This window comes from Mesoplodon densirostris, chromosome 2 (genome assembly GCF_025265405.1).
Source record: "Mesoplodon densirostris isolate mMesDen1 chromosome 2, mMesDen1 primary haplotype, whole genome shotgun sequence".
Taxonomy (NCBI): domain Eukaryota; kingdom Metazoa; phylum Chordata; class Mammalia; order Artiodactyla; family Ziphiidae; genus Mesoplodon; species Mesoplodon densirostris.
In genome coordinates, this window is record NC_082662.1 from 34,686,645 (window position 1) to 34,708,570 (window position 21,926).

General features: G+C 42.8%; 1 protein-coding gene and 1 pseudogene across 5 annotated transcripts in view; both read right to left on the minus strand.

The window, feature by feature from the left end:
- Positions 1 to 21,914, minus strand: part of SCMH1 (Scm polycomb group protein homolog 1) — a 193,435-nt gene extending 171,521 nt beyond the window's left edge. For all 5 annotated transcript variants that reach the window (XM_060089621.1, XM_060089622.1, XM_060089628.1 and 2 more), the window contains exon 1: positions 21,790 to 21,914. The gene's annotated coding sequence lies outside the window, so the exon portion shown is untranslated. The remainder of the gene's footprint in view (positions 1 to 21,789) is intronic.
- Positions 2,616 to 4,880, minus strand: LOC132479117 (polyadenylate-binding protein 4-like; annotated as a pseudogene).
- Positions 21,915 to 21,926: the final 12 nt, after the last annotated feature.

Genomic DNA, 21,926 nt, shown 5'->3' on the forward strand with positions numbered 1-21,926 from the left:
TGTGGCTGGGAATGGCCCTAGAGGAAACGTGGTCTGCCTAGGAAAAGAACCACTGTTGAGCAGTGTGCAAGGGGCGGAGCCGCCACTGCCCCCTCACGCCAGCCCCTGCCTCTGCAGGCACTGGGAGGGACTCCCACCAAAGTGAGCACGCTCCCGTCTGTTACAACTGCCTGCTGGGCCCTGCAGGCAATTCGTGCACACCCAGTTGTGGCTGCCATACCCCTCTCCGGCCTGAGGGAGTAAATGTGCCCCTATCAGCCACTGCTTCCTCCCGCCTGGGTGGGGAACTGGCCTGAGAGTGGCGCACACACAGAGGTGGGGTGAAAACCAAAAGTAAGTCCCAGGGGCAGTGTGACTAAGGAAGACGAACTTCTTTCTGTGCAGCTGCACAAGCCATGGATTAAATCCCTGCAATCGTGATCGGCTTGGTAAATCCTGTGGAATACCTGAATAGACAACAGAGCGTTCCCACAACTGAGATGGGTCTAGCCTTAGCAGCAGTGCACTTTGGGGGCAAGAACACACGGGAGCTGGGTCAGGTCGGAGTCTGAGCTGGCCCCACAGCGCCCACAGCAGGTCCAGAGACCTGCCTAGAGGTATTGTAGGGCCTCCCAGGGAGGCGGGGATTGGCTGTGGCTCACTGTGGGAGCAAGGACACTGACAGAGGAGGCCCCAGGAAAATATTCTTATTACTCTTATTCTTTTAATGTCTGTTTTGTTTTGTTCAGTTGATGGTATTGTTGTTTTTATTATTTATTATTTTTATTTTTTTAATATATACTTTTTTTTCTATTTTCACTTTACTTTTTTGCTGTTTTGTGTTTTTTTCTTGTTTTTGTTCTGTTTTTAAATTTTATTTTCCTTTTTCTTTTTTTGATTGTTTCCATGTGTTTATTTTGTTTTCTTTGCTTTCTGTTTTTGTTTTATTTTTCATTTTTTGTTTTTGTTAGTTTAGTCCTTACTGATTGTTCTCATTTTTGAATCCTTTTCATTGTTTGTTCTCTTGTGTTTGTTTTTTTCCTGTCTGCTTCTTTGTTTCTGTTAGTTTGGTTTTGTTGTTATCATTTGTCTTGGATATGGTGTGTCTGCTTTCTTCTTTTTTTTCTTTTTGTGCGTGTTGTGTTGTTGTTGTAGTTTGTTTGTTTTTGTTATTTGTCTTGGGTTTTGTTTGTTTTCTTTTCTTTTCTTTTTTTTTTTCCTTTTTCTTTTCTCTCTTTTTTCCCTGGCCATGCAGTGCGGCTTGTGGGCTCTTGGTTCCCTGGCCAGGGGTCGGGCCTGGGCCTCCAGGGTGGGAGCACCAAATCCAGGATGCTGGACCACCAGAGAATTCCTGGTCCCAGGAAATATTAATCGGTGTGTACTCTCCCAGAGGTATCCATCTCGACACCAAGATCTAGCTCCACCCAACTGCCTGCAGGCCCCAGTGCTGGACACCTCATGCCGAACAACCAGCAAGACAGGAACACAGCCCCACCCATCAGCAGACATGCTGCCTAAAGCCATACTAAGCTCACAGACACCCCAAAACACACCACCTGAAGCAGTCCTGCCCAAACAGAGGGAAAAGACTCAGCTCCACCCACCAGAGCGCAGGCACCAGTCCCTCCCACCAGGAAGTCCACACAAGCCCCTGCACCAACCTCACCTACCGGGGCAGACAACGGAAGCAAAAGGAACTATGACCCTGCAGCCTGTGGAAAGGAGACCATAAATGCAGTAAATTAGACAAAATGAGATGACAGAGAAATATGTTGCAGGCAAGGTAAAACCCACAAGATCAAATAAATGAAGAGGAAATAGGTAATCTACCCGAAAAAGAATTCAGAGTAATGACAGTAAAGATGATCCAAGATCTCGGAAACAGAATGGAGGCACGGATCGAGAAGACACAAGAAATGTTTAACAAGGACCTAGAAGAACTAAAGACAAACAATCAGTGATGAACAATACAACAACTGAAATGAAAAATACACTAGAAGGAATCAATAGCAGAATAACTGAGGCAGAAGGACAGATAAGTGAGCTGGAAGATAGAATGGTGGAAATAACTGCCATGGAGCAGAATAAAAAAAGAAGAATGAAAAGAAATGAGGACAGTCTCAGAGACCTCTGGGACAACATTAAACGCACCAACATTCAAATTATAGGGGGACCAGAAGAAGAAGAGAAAGGGAAAGGGCCTAAGAAAATATTTGAAGAGATTATAGTTGAAAATTTCCCTAACGTGGTAAAGGAAATAGTCAATCAAGTCCAGGAAGTGCAGAGAGTCTCATACAGGATAAACCTAAGGAGAAACATGCCAAGACACATATTAATCAAACTAATACAAATTAAATGCCAAGAAAAAAATATTAAAAGCAGCAAGGGAAAAGCAAAAAATAACATATTGGGTTGGCCAGAAAGTTCATTCAGGTTTTTCTGTAACATCTTTTTTTTTTTTTTAATGGAGATTTTTTCTTTATTGAGAAACTTAAGACTTGGGTACATCAAATAAAACCAGTTTCTGGGGGGGAAAAATCAAAACTCACAATAGAAAAAAAAAAGTTAACACTCTTTGGGCCATATCAGAACCCAGAGAATATATTCTTTTAATTCAAAAATTCTAGGTACTTCATAATTGACCTTTTGATACAAAATGACCTATTAAATTTGCAATCTGTGGTTCTTGGTGTTGAGGTCCATAGGACAAGCTAGGACGTCTTCAAACCTTGAGCTGAATTCCATGAGGTTTTATTTGGCTTTTAAATCGGTTTGTCCTTGTCTAAGAGGTAGCAGCAGCAACAGCACCCACCTTCTGGGCAGCTTCTTTCTTGGCATGATGAGCCTGTAGGACCGCCACAGCTTCATCCACCTGTGAGAAGCTCCAGGTGGTCAGTGACACCTGAGGAGAGCCCCTCCGCCCCTCCCTGGCACCCAGGACCAGCGATGGCCTCTCCTGGTGCTGACCGCTTTCCTAGATACCCACGCGCCAGCAGCCCTCAGGTCACAGGCGAGGCAGGAGGAGGTCACAGGAGCAGCAGACCCTTCTCTCTGCCGCCCCTTGGTGTCCAAGGCCACCCCGTGTCCTCCTGAGCCGAGTGAGCGGAAGCTGCGGGGGTCTGGGAACCTGCTCACCTTGGAGCGGAGAGACTCGGGGGACTCCAGCATGTGCAGCAGCTCCGAGTTGTCAATCTCCAGCAGCATCCCCGTAATCTTCCCAGCCAGGTTTGAGTGCATCGTCTGGATGAGCGGGAACAAACGTTCACCCAGCATCTGTTTCTGTTCCTGCGGGGGTGCTGCAGCCAGCATGGAGGCGGTCAGCAGCTCCTGCCCCAGCACGTGGACCGCAGTCTGGGGTGCCTGCAGGGGCTGGATGGTGGGGTGAGGGCTGCGGACACTGGAGGCATATTTGTAAGTTCATGGTATCCAACACCCCGAGGAGCAGCGGCAGCAACAGCGGCACGAGGCGCTAGGCTCTGTACAGCTGTGGGAACACCAGTTGGAGCCAGATGGTGAAGAGCTGGACGAGGCCCAGACCGGCGTATAGCACTTGGCATTCCTTGGAAGCCTTGAGGTCTCCCACCTTGCTGCCAGCGTGGATTAGGCCTCATCTGTGCTAACTGGTTAGGTGTGTAATATGGAGGTCTTCCCTGAGCCTGTGGAACTGCTGGCACAAAGTAGCCCCCAGCTGCAGGCTGGAACTGATTGAAGATGGCATTGGCGGGGAGCGCTCTCATCCCGGCCACCCGCTGCATATACTGGTTGGTCAGGTGAGCCTTTCTCTCTTCCCTTCTCTGGGCCAGGGCGACATACAGTGGCTTGGAGCCCACAATGTGTCTGTTCATCTCCGTGACTGCTTTGGTAGCCTCTTCAGGGGATGAGAAGCAGACAAAGCCAAACCCTTTGCTTCTCCCATCCTCCAGCATCACCTTAGTATTGGTGATGGATCCAAAAGGATAAAACTCTTTCCTTAACTTCCCATTATCAATGGTGTCATCCAAGTTCTTAATGTAGAGGTTCACCCCATGATACCGACTAATTCTCTCCTGTTTCAGCTGTTCAAATTTTCGCTTTAACTCAGCCTGCCGTTCCACTTTCTTCTGTGCACGGCCGATGAAAATGACTTTCCCACTGATTTCTTTTCCATTCATCTCCTCCACGGCCTTATTGGTATCCTCGTGTTTTTCGTAACTCACAAAGCCAAAGCCTTTCGATTTCCCACTGGGATCTCTCATCACCTTGACACTTAAAGTCTTACCAAACTGGCTGAATAGCTCTTTCACACTCTCATCATCCACCTCTTCCCCTAAGTTTTTGATATAAACATTGGTGAATTCCTTAGCTTTCGCTCCAAGCTCAGCTTCCCGCTCTTTTCGAGACTTGAATCTGCCCACAAACACTTTGCGGTCATTGAGGAGCATGCCATTCACCTTCTCGATGGCCTTGTCGGCAGCCTCCTGGGTCTCGAAGTGGACAAAGGCATAACCCTTAGAGCCGTTCTCATCACACACCACCTTGCAGGACAGAATGTTTCCAAAAGCAGAAAAAGTATCATAAAGTGCCTTGTTATCTATAGATTTGTCCAGGTTCTTGATGAAGACATTTCCCACGCCAGATTTTCTCAAAGAGGGATCCCTCTGAGACCACATGATACGGATCGGCTTTCCCTTAATCACATCAGAGTTCATGGTATCCGAGGCCTGCTCAGCGTCAGCTGGCTGCTGGAAGTTGACGTAGGCATAACCCAGGGAGCGGCGGGTGATCATGTCGCGGCAGACCCAGATGGACAGCACAGGCCCCGCAGGACTGAACTTTTCATACAGCATGGCCTCGGTGACATCCAAGTGAAGGTCACCCACATACAGGGAGGCCATGAGGTAGCTGCTGGCCGCAGCGTTCATCTCCCCAGCCCCCAGCACCCCGAGCCCCGCCAGGAGGACTTCTCAGAGGGGGCCACACAGGACAAAGGGGGCTCCACTCTGAGCCGCGGCCCACAGGTGGCAGTGAAGCTCAGAGAAGCTGGAGTCGGCTCCAAGGGCCGGAGAGGAGTGCGGGGACGGCTCGGATGAGACTGCCCAACCACAGACAAAAGGCTCTCAAAAACAATATGGCCCTCCCTAGGAGTTTGTTAATTTTCAGCTGTCCTGGTCTGAAAGCTCCCAATTTCAAAAAATGAAAACAATGAAAACAGGGACTGTCCTCCAAATTACAAAAATTCTTCCCGAGGCAACCCAGTGGTGCCCACGGTGGCCTCCGGAACGTGTGTTTCTCTATAAATATAGGCCTCGTGCTCCCGGCGGTTTAAGATTACAGCAACCCGGGGAAGAGGGAAACCAAATATTTGTCGGTGCCGACTCGGCAAGCCCCGCGCGGCCGGAGCGCGCAACCGCCTCCCACGCCGGGCCGGCGAAGGGCAGCGCGGACACGTGGAGCGCGGAAGCTGGCGCGCGGGGGGCGAGGGGGCGGGCGCGGGGCTGCCACTCGGCGCGGCCGAGCGGCGGGCTGAGGCGCGTGGACGCGGGCACGCGAGTGGCTCACCACCGGACCGATGGATGGGGACCGACGAACGCCCAGGTGCGGCGGCGGTGACGGCAGCAGCGGCATTGGGCAGGCCGGAAGCGTGCAAAAGTGACTTCCCCGCGGGTTCTCTGAGGAGGATTCGCTCTTTTTTCTTTCTTTCTTTCTTTTTTTTAAAGATTTTAAAGCGTTTTCGGGGTTTTTTTAAATCTTTTTTTCTTTTTTATTTCCTTCAGGTTGCTAGGCCCGAAAGCGGCGGAGGCTGTGGTGACCTGGGGCTGTTTTTCTGTAACATCTTATGGAAAAATCCAAATGAACTTTTTGGCCAACCCAGTACAAGGGAATCCCCATAAGGTTATCAGCTGATTTTTCAGCAGAAACTCTGCAGGCCAGAAAGGAGTGGCAGGACATATTTAGAGCGATGAAAGGGGAAAACCTGCAGCCAAGATTACTCTACCCAGGAAGCATCTCATTCAGATTTGATGGAAAAATCAAAAGCTTTACAGACAAGCAAAAGCTAAGAGAATTCAGCACCACCAAACCGGCTTTACAACAACTGCTAAAGGAGCTTCTCTAGGTGGGAAATGCAAGAGAAGAAAAGACCTACAAAAGCAAAACCAAAGCAATTAAGAAAATGGTAACAGGAACATATTGATAATTACCTTAAATGTAAATGGATTAAATGATCCAACCAAAAGACACAGACTGGCAGAATGGATACAAAAACAAGACCAATATATATGTTGCCTACAAGAGACCCACTTCAGACCTAGGGACACATACAGACTGAAAGTGAGGGTATGCAAAAAGATATTCTATGCAAATGGAAATCAAAAGAAAGCTGGAGCAGCAATACTCATATCAGACAAAATAGACTTTAAAATAAAGACTGTCGGGATTTCCCTGGCAGCACAGTGGTTAAGAATCCACCTGCCAATGCAGGGGACACGGGTTTGAACTCTGGTCTGGGAAGATCCCACGTGCTGTGGAGCAACTGAGCCCATGTGGCACAACTACTGAGCCTGCGCTCTAGAGCCTGCAAGCCACAACTACTGAAGCCCTCGTGCCTGAGAGCCCATGCGCCGCAACTACTGAAGCCCATGCGCTCTAGGACCCATGTGCTGTAAGTACTGAAGCCCACGCGCCTAGAGCCCGTGCTCCACGACAAGAGAAGCCATTGCAATGAGAAGCCCGTGCACCGCAATGAAGACAAGCCCCTGTTTGCCACAACTAGAGAAAGCCCACATGCAGCAACAAAGACCCAACACAGCCAAAAAAATAAGTACAAAAATAAACACTGTTACAAGAGACAAAGAAGGACACTACATAATGATTAAGGGATCGATACAAGAAGATATAAGAGTTGTAAACATTTATGCACCCAACATAGGAGCACCTCAACACGTAAGGCAAATGCTAACAGCCGTAAAAGGGGAAATCAACAATAACACAACAATAGTGGGGGACTTTTAACACTCCACTTACACCCATGGATAGATCATCCAGACAGAAAATAAATAAGGAAACACAAGCCTTAAATGACACATCAGACCAGATAGACTTAATTGATATTTATAGGACATTCCATCCAAAAACAGCCGAATACACTTTCTTCTCAAGTGCACACGAAACATTTTCCAGGATAGAACACATCTTGGGTCACAAATCAAGCCTTGGTAAATTTAAGAAAACTGAAATCATATCAAGTATCTTTTCTGACCACAATACTATCAGATTAGAAATCATTTATAGGAAAAAAAAAACTGTTAACACATGGAGGCTAAACAATATGCTACTAAATAACCAAGAGATCACTGAAGAAATCAAAGAGGAAATAAAAAAAATACCTAGACACAAATGACAATGAAAACATGACGACCCAAAACCTATGTGATGCAGCAAAAGCAGTGCTACGAGGGAAGTTTATAGCAATACAATCCTACCTCAAGAAACAAGAAACATCTCAAATAAACAACCTAACCTTACATCTAAAGCAACTAGAGAAAGAAGAACAAAAAAACCCCCTAAGTTAGTAAAAGTAATCAAAAAGATCAGAGCAGAAATGAATGAAATAGAAACGAAGAAAGAGTGAAGAACACTCTGGCATAAATTGCAGCAGGATCTTTTTTGATCCACCTCTTAGAGTAATGAAAATAAAACCAAAAATAAACAAATGGGACCTAATGAAACTTCAAAGCTTTAGTACAGCAAAGGAAACCATAAACAAGACAAAAAGACAACCCTCAGAATGGGAGAAAATATTTGCAAATGAAGCAACTGACAAAGGATTAATCTCCAAAATATACAAACAGCTCATGAAGCTCAATAATAAAAAAACAAACAACCCAATCAAAAACTGGGTAGAAGACCTAAACAGACATTTCTCCAAAGAAGACAAACAGATGGCCAAACAAACACATGAAAAGATGCTAGACACACTAATTATTAGAGAAACGCAAATCAAAACTACAACGCGGTATCACCTTACATTGGTCAGAATGGCCATCATCAAAAAATCTACAAACAATAAATGTTGGAGAGGGTGTGGAGAAAAGGGAACCCTCTTGCACTGTTGGTGGGTATGTAAATTGATACAGCCACTATGGAGAACAGTATGGAGATTCCTTAAAAAACTAAAAATAGAACTACCATACGATCCAGCAATCCCACTACTGGGCATATACCCAGAGAAAACCATAATTCAAAAAGACTCATGCACCTCAGTGTTCACTGCAGAACTATCTGCAACAGCCAGGACATGGAAGCAACCTAAATGTCCATCAACAGAGGAATGGATAAAGAAGATGTGATACATATATACAACGGAATATTACTCAGCCATAAAAAGGAACAAAATTGGGTCATTTGTAGAGACGTGGATGGACCTAGAGACTGTCATACAGAGTGAAGTAAGTCAGAAAAACAAATATCGTATATTAACGCATATATGTGGAATCTAGAAAAATGGTGTAGATCATCTTATTTGCAAAGCAGAAATAGAGACAAAGACGTAGAGAACAAACGTATGGATACCAAGGGGGAAGGCGGCAGGGGGATGAATTGGGAGATTGGGATTGACATATATACACTATTGACACAATGTATAAAATAGACAACTAATGAGAACCTACTGTATAGCACAGGGGACTCTACTCCATGTTCTGTGGTGACATAAATGGGAAGGAAATTTTAAAAAAGACGGGATATATGTATATATATAGCTGATTCACTTTGCTGTACAGCAGAAACTAATACAACGTTGTAAAGCAACTACACTCCAATAAAACTTAGTAAAATAACCTTCTACTACACTATTCCTAACTACTATGCTAAACTTTCTTTTATATGCCAGCTGCTGTATAATAAGGAACTTGTCTAATCTTTGTCCTAGGTTCCTGGCAAAGAGCTTCTAAAATCCCTGGAATTTTCCAAGTGATAGGAGTATCTCTGTTATTCATTAGCCCCTTGGACACATGTGAGTTTTATGCTAAAGAGATCGCTCAGGATGGGGGCTGGTTGCCAGAAAGACCAACCACATAGGCCTACATAATGAAACCCCAGCCAAAATCGAACACTGAAGCTTGGTGGAGTGAGCTAATTAGTAAACACATAAATGTGCCAGGAGGGTGATGTGCCCTGATTCTATGGAGAGAGGACAGGGAAGCTCTGTGTTCAGGACTCACCCAGATCTTGCCCTGTGTGTCTCTTAATTTGGCTGTTCCTGATTTGCATCCTTTACAATAAGCCTGTAATCATAAGTATGGCACTTTCCTGAGTCCTGTGAGTTGTTCTAGTAAATCACTGAACCTGAGAGGGGTCACAGGAACCTGCCAGATTTGTAGCCAACTGGTTGGAAGTGTAGGTGGTCTGAGGACCACACTTGAGGCTGGCATCTGAAGTGGGGGCAGTCTTTTGGGGATCATGTTCCCTTAAACCCACTGATGGTAGTACAGATGATATGAATAGATGAATAACCTTAAGCTGGCAGCATTAAATCAGAGATATACCTATATATGGCTTTAGGAAACATTATTTGCATCATCCTGACATATCTTACTTGGAAATATGAAGGGGAGAGAGAGGGAATGAGAGAAGGAAGGAAGAAGGATGGGAGGAAGGGAGGGAGGGGAAAAGAGAGGGAAGAAAGAAAGTAAAGTGAAGGGAAGGGGGATAAAGAAAGAATGAAAGAAAGAAAAAGACAAAGATATTGTTTAAGTGTAAAACAACTGCTTTGAGTGACTTAGTGCTTTGTCCTAACAATGGGCAATAAATGTTATAAAGTGATGCTAGTGGAGACAGGCAAGGAAAGATTCTTTTGCAAAAGTTAAACAAAAACAAATACTGGATTTCCTCAAAATTTTAGATTTTATAGCCATATAGTTAGAGCTATATAAGCATCTTTAATTTCATATAGGAAAAAAAAACCCTTAAACAAGTATTGTCATACTAATTCTCCATGACATAAAGCTTCTTAGGAATGCACCTACTATATTACAGCAAAAGAGACTCTTCTAAAACCCATCACAGAGCTAATGGGGAAGACAGCATTATGCCAAGGAACACTGCAGAGGTAATGCTTAGAAAATCCAGACAGCTGACACCTAGAAGACTTTTTTAACATGGGCATTAGGGTCCAAACATCTAGGCTGATGGGTTTGGGGGCACAGTTGTCATTTCTGGGAAGGGGTAATTCAAACATTTAAGTGTACTGGGCAGGTAATCTAAACAGAAAGTGAGAATGGGGATCAAGGTTGCACAATGGGACTTTATGACTCAGCCATTTTCCAAAGGACATTTCTGTTGAGATGAAGAATCACTTATTCATAACAACAGACTAGTAGAGAAAACTAGAGAAGATCCTGATCCACAGCAAATCTAGTCCAATCACACAATTTATCCCTAAATTTTATAATGTCTTTTATCAATCTGAATTTTTTGAGAATTAGTCTTAAATTCTATAAGGAAAAATAGTGAAAGGCTTTTTTTTTTTTAAATTTATTTATTTATTTATTTATTTATTTTTGGCTGCGTTGGGTCTTCGTTGTTGCACGCCGGCTTTCTCTAGTTGCGGCGAGTGGGGGCTACTCTTTGTTGTGGCACACAGGCTTCTCATTGCAGTGTCTTCTCTTGCTGCAGAGCACGGGCTATAGGTGTGTGGGCTTCATTAGTTATGGCATGTGGGCTCAACAGTTGTGGCTCTCAGGCTCTAGAGTGCAGGCTCAGTAGCTGTGGTGCACAGGCTTAGCTGCTCCATGGCACGTGGGATCTTCCGGGACCAGGGATAGAACCCATGTGCCCTGCACTGGCAGGCAGATTCTTAACCACTGTGCCACCAGGGAAGCCCCAGTGAAAGGTTTTGAAATGGCATGTTCTATCAATAGAAGGATGGAGGCTTCCAGATTCCATGATCCTACAGAAATGTGTTACATGGTCTATCTCTGACTAGGCAATTTTACAAGTTTGTTGTAAACTGATAGCTTTGCTGAAAATTGATATTAATGGAAATAATTCCTGTCCGCTGAAATGCAAACTGTGTACATGGAATTCAATTGATATTGCTCTATGAATACTGAGCACTTCTGCATTTGTTTGTAAACTAATTTCAGAACACCCTGACTATAAATATGTGGTACTTTGAGTCCTCTTTTGAACCATTTTTCGTACTCTTTCTGTTCACTACATTAACGCTGAGCCATTTGAAGTTGCCTATATTAGACCATTTCAGACCTGTAGAAAACAGTTACATGATTCATCCTAATAACATCTCTTTATATTTCTGCTGCTCCTTCCCTCCCTGCATTAAACTCATAACAAGAACTACATGCTATTATTCTTTAAAAATACATATATAATACAATGTTTCAGATATATAAAGAATAATGAATGGACACCCATATATCTACAGCCTAGTTGAAAAAATATTAAACAATACAATTTAAGGCTCCTGTGTGCTCTTCCCAGCAGTATTACTGGTCTTCTCTCCCCACCTTAGCCTTCAGAGATCCCCACTATCCTTACTTTGATATTTATCATTACCATGTATTTATTTAAACATTTATTATGTATATATGCTTCCCTAAATAATACATGAATGTTGGGCTTTATACAATATAAATGTGTTCTGCTATTTGCTTTATTTACTTAACTTTTTACTTGTGAGATTCACCCAAGTTACTATATAGATCTAGTTCATTCATTTTCATTATTGTACGGGATTCCATTAGGTAAATATACTACAATATTTTCTTTCTTTTATAAATAGACATTTGGACTAGTTTGAACTTTCTGCTATAAAAATGTTCCATAAATATTTATACATGCATAGGAGAGTTTCTAAAGGGTATCTGCCTAGGAGTGGAATTGCTGGATTGTAGGTTATGTGTGTTTTAGTTTTAACAGATATTGCTAAATTTTTCCTCTCTATGGTTGTGCAATTTCTATTTCCATCAACAGTGTCCAAGAGCTCCCTTAACTCTACATTCCCACCATTATTTGGTATTATCAGACCTCTTAATTTTTGCCAATCTAACAGGTATGAAATGACATCTCATTAGAACTTTAATTTTCCTACAGGAACTAATTACCAGCGAATGGCTAATAAACTTTTAGGTTGCCTTTTTTATACGTTGTCATTCTTCTATTGATTTGTCTTTTTCTAACCTATTTGTAGGAATCCCTAGTTAATACAGACAGTAATATTTAGCTGTTATATGTACCATAAATATATTCTTTAACCCTGTGGCCTATATATGCATTTTTAAAATTATGGCATTCACCTTGGTTACTGTACAGAGCTGGAAGACAGAGTGGTGGAAATCACTGTCATGGAACAGAATAAAGAAAAAAGAATGAAGAAATGAGGACAGTTTAAGAGACCTCTGGGACAACGTCAAATGCACCAACATTTGCACCAGCATTATAGGAGTCCTAGGAGGAGAAAAGGGAGAGAAAGGGCCTGATAAAATATTTGAAGGGATAACAGCTGAAAACTTCCCTAACATGGGAAAGGAAACAGTCACCCAAGTCCAGGAAGCATACGGTTCCATACAGAATTAACCCAAGGAGGAACACTCTGAGACACATAGTAATCAAATAGACAAAAATTAAAGACATGGAGAAAATATTAAAACCAACAAGGGAAAAGCAACAAATAACATACAAGGCAATCCTCATAAGATTATCAGCTGATTTTTCAGCAGAAACTCTGCAGTTCAGAAGGGAGTGGCACAGTATACTTAAAGTGATGAAAGGGAAAAACCTACAACCAAGAATACTCTACTTAGCAAGGCTCTCATTCAGATTTGACAGAGAAATCAGAAGCTTTACAGACAAACAAAAGCTAAAAAAATTCAGCACCACCAAACCAGCACTACAGCAAACACTAAAGGAACTTCTCTAAGCAGAAAAGGCCATAACTAGAAACAATAAAATTATGAAAATGGGAAAGCTCACCGGCAAAGGCAAACATACAGGATAGGTAGGAAGTCATCCACACACAAATATGATATCAAAACCAGTAACTGTAACAGGAGGAGAGTAAAAATGCAGGATATTTGAAATGCATTTGAAATGCATTTGAAATTAAGAGATCAGCAACTTAAAACTTAAATCATGTATACATATAGACTGCTATATTAAAACCTCCTGGTAACCACAAATGAAAAATCTGTAATAGATATACACACAAAAAAGAAAGGAATCCAAACACAACGCTAAAGATAGTCATCAAATCACAAGAGAACAAAAGACGAAAGGAAGAAAAAAGACGTAAAAAAACAAACTAAAACAATTAAGAAAATGGAAATAAGAACATACACATCTATAACTACCTTAAATGTAAACAGATTAAATGTTCCAACCAAAAGACATAGACTGGCCAAATGGATACAAAAACAAGACCCATATATATGCTGTCTACAAGAGAACCACTTCAGACCTAGGGACACATACAGGCTCAAAGTGAGGGGGTGGAAAGAGATATTCCATGTAAATGGAAATCAAAAGAAAGCTGGAGTAGCAATACTCATATCAGACAAATAGACTTTAAAATAAAGACTGCTACAAGAGACAAAGAAGAACACTACATAATGATCAATGGATCAATCCAAGAAGAAGATATAACAATTGTAAATATATATGCACCCAACACAGGAGCACCTCAATATACTATATAAGCAAATGTTAACAGACATAAAAAGAAAGTTGACAGCAATACAATAACAGTGGGGGACTTTAACACTACACGTACATCAATGGACAGATCATCCAGACAGAAAATCAATAAGGAAACACAGGACTTAAATGACACATTAGACCAGGTGGACTTAATGGATCTTTATAGAGCATTCCATCCAAAAGCAGCAGAATACAGATTCTTTTCAAGTGCACATGGAACATTCTCCAGAATAGATCACATGCTGGGCCACAAAGGAAGTCTCAGTAAATTTAAGAAAACTGAAATCATATCAAGCATCTTTTATAACTACAGTTCTATGAGATTAGAAATCAACTACAAGAAAAAAATGCAAAAAACACAAACATGTGGAGGCTAAACAATATGCTACTAAACAACCAATGGATCACTGAAGAAACCAAAGAGGAAATCAAAAACTACCCAGAGACACAAGAAAATGAAAACACGACAATCCAAAGCCTATGGGACATGGCCAAAGCAGTTCTAAGAGGGAAGTTTAGAGTGATACAAGCTTACCTCAGGAAATAAGAAAATCTCAAATAAAGAACCTAACCTTACACCTAAAGCAACTAGAGAAAGAAGAACAAAAAAAACCCAAAGTTAGTAGAAGGAAAAAACTCATAAAAATCGGAGCAGAAATAGATGAAACAGAGATGAAGAAAATAGAAAAGATCAATGAAACAAAAAGTTGGTTCTTTGAAATGATAAACAAAATTGATAAACCTTTAGCCAGACTCATCAAGAAAAAAGGGAGAGGGCCCAAACAATAAAATTAGGAATGAAAAAGGAGAAGTTACAAATGACACCACTGAAATACAAAGAACCATAAGAGACTACTACAGGAAACTATATGCCAATAAAATGGACAACCTAGACGAAATGGACAAATTCTTAGAAAGATACAATCTCCCAAGACTGAACCAGCAAGAAATAGAAAATATGAACAGACCAGTTACAAGCACTGAAATTTAATCTGTGATTTAAAAACTCCCAAAAAACAATAGTCCAGGACCAGATGGATTCACAGGTGAATTCCATCTTTGTCACTGTACACAGCACAGTGTCTGCCAGTTAGCAGACATTAATAAATATTTGTTGAATGAATGAATGAAAAACTGAAAAAACACACATAAAGAAATCAGACAATGTTTTAAGCTCTTATTTTGGAATTGTGACCCTCTATGCCTATTAGGTTTTATAAACTTTTATATTTAAAGAAATAAATTTAATTTAGCTTGGAGACTTTCCAGCAGTCCCTTGAGATAACTGGAGATAAGACAGAGCACCAAAAAATCAGGACTGGAAGTCCAAAATTTTAAATCACCTAAGACAAACAGTTGTCTGCTCTCTTAAATATCTCCAAGAACAAGTATGCTGGCTCTCATGTTTTCTATTATACTTTGCAGAACATAATGACTAAAACAGCCTCTAGTTCCACCATGTTTGAATGCCCCAGAGGAAAGTCTACAAAAGTGAGTGTAAAGCAATTCTACTGAATAAGAAAACACTTAGAAATGTGCCCATAATACATCAATGAGCAATAGACATATTGATTAAAATGAATATACAATATGTATACGCTTCAATTTTAAAAGCTAACAATGGTAATAACTATAGTAAAACAGAGGGGAAAATAATACATCAGCCTTTATATGATTTAAAATGGAAGGAAATTAATATATGACAACTTACAACAGAACCAGCAGGGGGTTCAGACAGCACAGAATCTTAAAAAGGAAGTCATAGGAAGCAATGAGTCATTCTGGACAAAACACAGAATCCGTAGTAAGAAGACATGGTTTTGAGTTGTCATTCTGACATTTACTAGCTATTTGGCATTGGGCACATCATTTAATCCACCTACATCTCAGCTCCTTATCAGTAAATAGGAGTTTATAATGATCTGGCATCCTCTCTAACAGGGTTATTGTATGTTTCAAATTAAGTAGAAAAATGTGTGACATACTTCAATAATATGCAGTTGTAATCACCTATCCTTCTTCATCTTCCCATCTCCCCAATGGCAGCAATCTGTATAACTGTGTGATTTTTTTCCAGCAGGGCTCAGTAGAGCTAGTACAGGCAAGAGAGAGATTAGTTCGGGATTTTGCCCAGACAGGAACAGAAGGACAAAAGAGCAAGGGAATAAAAGATAATGATAAGAGAGTGAATGAAATAGCAAGAGACTAAGAAAATTAAGCTGGATAGGGAAGGAAGTGAAGACAGGCCTCAGTGGGGTCAAAGAAAAGATCTAGTAGATCCTCAAAGGTCAGGCAGAAGAAGAAATTTTGAACAAATCTGCATGTCTTCATTTATAATTTCAGAGGTGGGCCATCTTTGCATGAGAACAAAGCTCACGGTGTGACTATGGGAGCTGATTAGCTAAAAAGATGATCACTTCAGTTGAAGAGGTCAATGTGTTGAAGAAACGATCATCCACGTGAGTACTGAAGTCACTCAGGGTAAGGCCAAAAATTGAGATGGAAAGGAAGACTGTGTGTGCTAGGTCCTAAATGATAGAGAAGATCTATTATATAAGAAGACAAAAGTGGTATAGCCCTTGTGCCAGAGAGCACAGGGATTTTAAGAAGGCAGAGAAGCAGCAGTCTGGAAATGTATGAAATAGTGGTGCATAAAAAATTACAGTCATCCTTATCTCTCTCCTTTTGCAAGGAGTGGTATGGGAGAATGAGCTGCACCCATTCAGAAGGGCTAGAGTAAGCGATCTTACTCTCCTGGCTTCCATTTAAGCCCAGAACACACATTAAAACATCCCATAGGGGCTTCCCTGGTGGCGCAGTGGTTGAGAGTCCGCTTGCCGATGCAGGGGACACGGGTTCATGCCCCGGTCCGGGAAGATCCCACATGCCGCGGAGCGGCTGGGCCCGTGAGCCATGGCCGCTGAGCCTGCGCGTCCGGAGCCTGTGCTCCGCAACAGGAGAGGCCACAACAGTGAGAGGCCCGCGTACCGCCGAAAAAAAAAAAAATCCCATAAAATGGTTAACAGTGTAGAAAACAGGAGTTTCAGAGAACAAGTGGAAAGGTTTGAAAGGGAGCAAAAAAGCAGGACTGGGAGAGAGGAAGAGGAAGCCAAGTCAGCACAGGAATAACAGTACAGAAGAAAGACATATGACTGGAGGAGCTGGGACAAAGGTAACAGAGAATAAGACTTGCTGGGTTTATATGGCCAAAGGTTATCAAAATAATTAGTTCTAGCAGTTCCCTGATAGCTAGGGAGTTAGCACGAAGGCCTTGACAATGGTTTGGTTAAATTCCCTCATTTACAGATTGCAGGAGGTGGGGGCAACATCTGAGTATCTAGTATGTACTTATTCACATTATGTAAAGTGTTAACCCTCATTTTATAAATGAGGGAACTGAGGGTCACAGAAGCAAAGTGACCAGCCCTGGGTTGTATTATTTATTTATTTATTTATTTTTGCTGTACGCGGGCCTCTCACTGCTGTGGCCTCTCCTGTTGCGGAGCACAGGCTCCGGATGCGCAGGCTCAGCAGCCATGGCTCACGGGCCCAGCCGCTCCGCGGCATGTGGGATCTTCCCGGACTGGGGCACGAACCCGTGTCCCCTGCATCGGCAGGCAGACTCTCAACCACTGCACCACCAGGGAAGCCCCTGGGTTGTATTATTAATATTCAGTGACACTGAGGACCCAGGCTTCTTTTTCAAATCTAAATCAGTATGGCAGTATAAGAAAGAATTTGAAATGAGAACATCTTTAGTCACTTTCTACCAGTGAGATCTTGTATGTTTTTTTTTAACTCCACTAAGCCTATCTACCAAACAAGGTTATTGCAAAGATTAAGCTATAACTACAAAATAAATCCTAGTAAAAAAAAAATTTTTTTTAAATCCTAGTAGTTATTTTTTTAACTGAAAACTGGTCTACATAGGAACTTATTTTCAAATGTGAATTTCTTACTTGGTTTATTTCAAACACAAATCCAAAGTTTCTAAATTAATGCCTATAGATTTTACAGATAGGAAACTGAGGTAGAAAGGGAGGATGTATAACTTATGGCTCCCTCGTATATCTAGAATCAAGTCCAAACTCCAAAGTTTCAGGTCTTTAATACTATGGCCCCAGCCCACCTCTCTAGCCACATCTCTCACTACTGACTTACACAAATACAATACTTGACCTCTGGCAACTATCAACTTTTTAAAACATATCCTACAATTTCCCCATTTTGGAGCTCCACCTAAATTATTTAATCTATTTAAATTTGTTTTCCAAGGCTCAAATAAATTTCATCTTGAGTGTAAAGCCTAACCTTGTTCCAATTGTTGAGAAATGATGGCTCCATCCTCTGAACTCCTGTATCACTTTGCTTTACCTCCCTTAGAGTACTTATTGCCTTACAATTTAGGTAAGCATGAAAAAATTTCATTTCTGCCATTAGAGCTTAAGTCCCTTAAAGGTAGTTTGGAAGAGAATTAACATTTACTGTGCATCTCTGAAGTGCCAATTGCTTCTTTAGTGTATATATACACACACACACATTATTTCATGTAAACTTTGTGACATCCCATGAAGTAGAAATCTATTTTTTACACATAAGGACACTGAAAGTCACAGAGGTTAAACAATTTGTTTACAGTCCTAAGACTAGCAAGTGACAGAGCCTAGATTTGAATCCATCTTTCTAACCCAAAGCCTAGGCTCTTGCCACTATACTCTTCCCAGAAACCATGAGTATATTCTCACTACTGATTGTTTCCTATCTATCCACTGACCATCAGGGGAAAAAAACCTCCATGGACTTCGTCATTAAGTATCAGCAGAAAGGATTTGATATAGGATATCTGCCCTCCTACTTTCCAAGAGTTAGAACAGACTCTTCAGAGCCAACAGAATGACTAATATGAGACCTGAATAAAGATGAAGAGATCATAATCCTGCTTCTAGGAAGAAAAGTCAAAAACCATTACTTTTCCATTCTTGTATTTAAAAATTCCTCCTCCTCTGAGGTTTCCACCACTTGGCTATATCACTCCTTACCCCTCCTCCTCATCTGTCATCTACCACCCTCCCGATTAATCCCCTATATTCACTGCACCTGGGTCACAATCCCTCTCTCTTCCCTGCGTCCTAGCATCCTAAATCATTTCATTATCCATGCAGAAGACTCGTTCAATACAATAGCCTCGCAGTTCCTTGTCATACTCAGCTTCACCCGACCTTCACCTCTGCTGTACTTCAGCATCTCACACACACAGACCTAGCTGTCACCTAGAAGAGCTCCACATCAGACAATTTAACTCTAATATTCCACTTTCTGACCACAACCTTTTTTTTTCTCTTACTTCTACATTTGCTCATTGACCTAACTCAAGAAATCACAGAACCTCTAAGTCCCAAACTGAAATCATTATCCAGTGTTTCCTGTCTCAGTTAATGTCACCATCATCCCCCTAGTCACCCAAACCAAAAACATGAGCATCACCCTGGACTCCTCACCCTCTGATCTACATACCCAATCAATCATAAAGCCTCACAGATTCTCTCAACTTCATCCCTCTCTCCTCATCCCTATAACCACATTTAAAAAATGTTATTCAAGCATATCTATAAAAACCTTTCAGTGATAAAAAAAAAACACCCATTGAATTCATTTCAAGATACTTATGCATACAGGGTCTACCATGACATGGCCTCGGACTGTATTTCTGGCCTCACAACTTACCACTTACATCTTCACTGTTATTTCTTAGAAGTCCCAAACTGCTTGTGGTTCTCTAGGCAAGCCATTCCTTTTCTTACACTGATGCCTTTACTCAAGCTATTCTCTCTGTTTGAAGCACATTTTTTTACTCATCTTTGCCTGACTTACTTCTATGTACCATTTAAGACTTGGGTCAGGTGTCATCTCTTCCTCAAGCCTTCCCTCAAGTCCCAGACTAGTCTAAGCACCCTCCCCTTGATGCAACCACAGCATCACAGGCATAGCTCTCCCCTTTTATTCTGAGATGACCTATTTCAGCATCTAATTTACCAACTTCACAAGCATTGGAAATGTATCTTATTCATCTCTGTCTACCCAGCTAAACATAGTACATAGCATAGTGCCTGACACATAATAGACACATTAAGTATAGAGTAAATGTTAGAAGATGTTGAGTTTACATTTTCAGTGGGATATTCACACCAGTGCTTTCTCACAGAGTGTTTTTAGTATTTCCTACCATTAACTCCAAGTCCTTTGAAGGGAAGGAACCAGAGCTTTTCCTGAGTCTGCACAGTTCTATAAAGAATGATGCTATACAAAGTTTTACCCAACAAACATAACAGAAATCAAAACTTGACGTGTGCTAGAAACTTCAAAACCACTGACCAATTGAAAAAAAATGAAGATATAAGAACAAAGATAAAGAACTAATTCTGACCGCTGTGTTGTCTATGTTATGTGCTTGTCTATGTTATAAAAACAGTGAAATTTTGCTTAGAATATAAACAGCGTCCTGGATACAAGAGCTTGGCACTTTATCTACAAGGTCATCACATCTCTGCTAAGCTTAAAAAATTACTAACCTGCAGGGTTGCTCAGGCAGGGGTTCAAGTTGTTGGTAAAGACACTACTTAAAAACTTAACCCCACAAACCAAGGCTCAGTGATGAAAAAGCAAGTAAAAAATAATGCTGGTATATGAGCAACAACAAAAAAAATGTTCTTTTCATAGTAATTTTGGGCCTTGAGTTGGCAGTTAGAAAGAGAGCAAAGAGTTCAATGTAATAAAGCATTTCCCTCTCCAACTAAATATTAAATTGCAGTCTGGCATCAAACTAGGGATGCCAGACTCAATTCTTTCTCAGTGTAAAAAATAATAAGCTCTTCTATTTGCATGGTGCATTCCAATCGATATACATTTGCTCATTTGATAAAGTGTTTATAGACATTTTAAAAAATGAGGGAAAACTCCAAAATTTCCACAAAATAATAACTCTTTTAGTTGGTTTAAACAAACAGTACTAGATTTTTTTTTTTTTTTTAAAGTTCAAAACACGGCACAGAGTGAGAAACGGAATAGAGTACTTTATATTTAAGCAGGTCAATCCTTGGGGCCGAAAGAGCTTCTTGCAGAAACTTAATAGGTTTTGGGTTTCCTTGGGAAGAGATCGGTTTCCCATCAATGGAGAAGATGTTCAGACTGGTCAAATTATTAGGGTAGAATTTGGGATTTTCAAAGCTACTTAGGTATGGGATGAGGGAAAGGGACCCTAGATGACGTTTAAATTCCCTTCCAGTCTGTAGATGTTTTGGGGTTCACTTATCTCCTGGAAACCCATTTTCATTCCTCCGGGGCTGGCCCACAGCTGTGCCCACGTGTCCAGCCCTCCTGGCCGCTGGCTCACCTCGGTGCCCAGCGGCTCCCGCCCCCGTCGGAGGTTGGAAACCTGCTTTCCGCGCCCGTTTCCGGCGGCACACGTGAGTTGTCTCGGCGCAGCTCCAGCCGCCTGAGCCAGCCCGAGGACCGCTGCTGACAGCTCCCCGCCCTTCGCACCCCCGACCCTCGGATGGGCCACGCTGTCCTCCGACCTCGGTCCCCGCCCGCCCCGAACCGGATCCGGCCGGCGAGGATCCACAGGCATCTCTCAGCTCTCCTGTCCGAGCCGACTGACAGCCCCTCAGACTCCCGGCCCTCGGCCCAAAGCCAACACTCTCGGGCCGACCCAGACCCGCCGGCCAGGACAGAGCGACCGCCGTTCGGACCGCCGTTCGGACCGCCCGCGATGTGGACCCTCCAGAGGTCCCCGTGTCCTTGAGTTTCCCTCGCGGGGCCCCCGGGGCGCCTCTACTGAGTCAGGGCCGCGGGCCGGACACTGGGCCCCGTTGGCCCGGCCGCGGAAGCAGAACGAGCCGCCGGAGCTCCGGGCCCAAGAACACGGCGGGGGACGGCCGCGCTCGGACCCCAGACAGGCCGACCGGCCGGGACACACAGACGGACAGTCGGGCCCGAGGGGCGGGGGCAGCGGCTGGGCCGGTCCTGGCGCCTCCTTCTCGCCCGGGGCGGCCCCTGACGGCCCAGCCCCTCAGGGCGCGGGCTTTCCGGGAGAGCGGAGGCGGCCGCCGAGGCGCTTACCTGAGGGCGCAGCGACGACGCGGAGCGGCTCACTCCCTGCCCGCCGCCATGTTTCCGCTGCGCAGCGAGCGAGGGAGGACGCGCGGAGGGGGCGGGCGGGGGCGGCTCCGGAGAGCGGCGGCTGCCGGCCGGCCGGC